At 37.2% G+C, this 1,976-nt stretch overlaps 1 pseudogene; it reads right to left on the bottom strand.

Moving 5' to 3' along the window:
• Window positions 1-772: 772 nt before the first annotated feature.
• Window positions 773-1,359, bottom strand: LOC103274162 (annotated as a pseudogene).
• Window positions 1,360-1,976: the final 617 nt, after the last annotated feature.

Raw genomic sequence — 1,976 nt, 5'->3', positions numbered from 1 at the left:
CAAATTAATATCTTTGTCCATGGCATTCATTGTTCATTCCAAGCCCATCTTCCCAACAGCCAATACGACTTTTGTACTTTCATGTCTTCCAGGCACCTTGGGAAGGACATCTAATATTTTATATCCCTTCCTAGCATGATTTGTATCTAAAGTTTCTGGTAGAAGAATATCCTTTTCCTTTACTTCTCTTTGTAGCAGGTAATATTAGCAAATATTTTTACCACTTTTATGTCTATTTCCCTATGAGGGGAATTTTCAACACACAATGAATTCTGTTAGCTTTTATTCATCCATATTTCTTGAAAGAAATATTCCATTTATATATTGACATGAATGGAAGGAATGAAGGAGTAGACACATCTTACCATCTATTTTTCAATTTGATTTATAAAACCAGGGTTTTTATTCAGTTTATAAAATAAATAAACTCAAGTTTCTAAATAAGAATATAATAAAACTGAATTCAAGATGGAGAAGTCAACATGTTTTTAAAATTTTAACACAATGACAAGGTGAACATGTTATATGTAAAATATCTAAATATTATAAATATGATGTAAAAAAATAAACATAAATGGATTAATAAGTAAATAACAAACAATAAATAACATCAAGGCTGTCATCTCTGAGGAACTGATGCCCTTGGAGTTGAATATTTTAAGCATATACTTTCTTCATATATTTTTTAAAAATGCTGAATGTAAGAGTCTTTTGAAACATCCAAAGGCACATGTGGTGGTGCAATATGGCAGATTAGTCAATGAAAATCATTTCAAGATGACCTCAGGTCTCCATCCTTATTCCTAAACTTTTCCTGCAAGTTTTTTGATAAAGAAATGGATCTCATGATTTCCACTCTGACAACTTCCCAGGCACAGTCACTATATTTCTTCTCTTTTAGGTAGAAACGGATTCCCTGGAAGTACCTCTTCAAGACCAGAGGAGGACTCTCAATCACCCTGGCAGACTCTTCCTTTCTCACCACCCGCACCAAGCAGGTCTCCAGATGGCCCAGCTGCTGATGAAGTCCAGCGAGGAGTTTGTCCAGGAGGGTGGTGTGCCAGGCAGCAGAGGAACACTCTGTGTGGAAGAGGTTGAAGACCTGCTGCAGCATCTTGTGGCGGATAGACACGGCCTGGGCCTTCTGCAGCTGGCTGCCATGCACCACCTCCCGGGGGAATCTGAAGTCATTTTGTCTCTAAGACATGAGAAAGGGGAGAGTCTCCTCATGTGGCCCAGATGCACCAAGGTCTTCCTGCTAAGCAGGCGGTGGTTCTGAGGCCAGTCACAGCCCAGGGTTCCTACAGGGCCACAGCTGCACACCACCAGAGCTGCCAGTAGAGAGAGCAGGAGGGCCATTGGGAAATGAGGATGATTGGCCTGGCTGAGCTGGGGTCTGGGTGAACTTTAGACCCTAGGTTCTGTGAAGACAGTCTTTCTATGCATGGCTTTTAAATAGGGAACATGATTTTCATTTTCTGAGCATTTTTCTATACTTTTACCTACCTTTTTTGTTTTTGTTTATTTATTCTCCATTTGGCCTATGAAAATGTCATCAATCTTCACAATCAATTTTACAATAGAAGTTTAATTTTTCTAGTAAACTTCAGATATGCCAATGCAGATGAATATTTAAAAATCACATGAGAAATGTCTTTGCCCCATGTATTTACATGCATACACACACACACGAGTGTATGCATGCATGTATTTACATGTATGTGCATATTTATGTGTGTACACTTCTGTGTATCTATGCACACATACATACAGAAGTATATGTATGTATGTATTTACATACATGCATATGTATACATATACATATATATACACATACATATATACCTATGCATACATATACACACATACAGAAGTATATGTGTGTATTTATGTATGCACACTCCTGTGTATGTATGTATGTAAATACCCTTACACAAACATACACACAAACACATACTTTTTTTAATTTTTAATTT

This window comes from Carlito syrichta, unplaced genomic scaffold (genome assembly GCF_000164805.1).
Source record: "Carlito syrichta isolate Samal-C Ts95f unplaced genomic scaffold, Tarsius_syrichta-2.0.1 Scaffold314566, whole genome shotgun sequence".
NCBI lineage: Eukaryota > Metazoa > Chordata > Mammalia > Primates > Tarsiidae > Carlito > Carlito syrichta.
The sequence above is the reverse complement of the archived record's forward strand: the minus strand, read 5'-3'. Positions and strand labels throughout refer to the sequence as shown.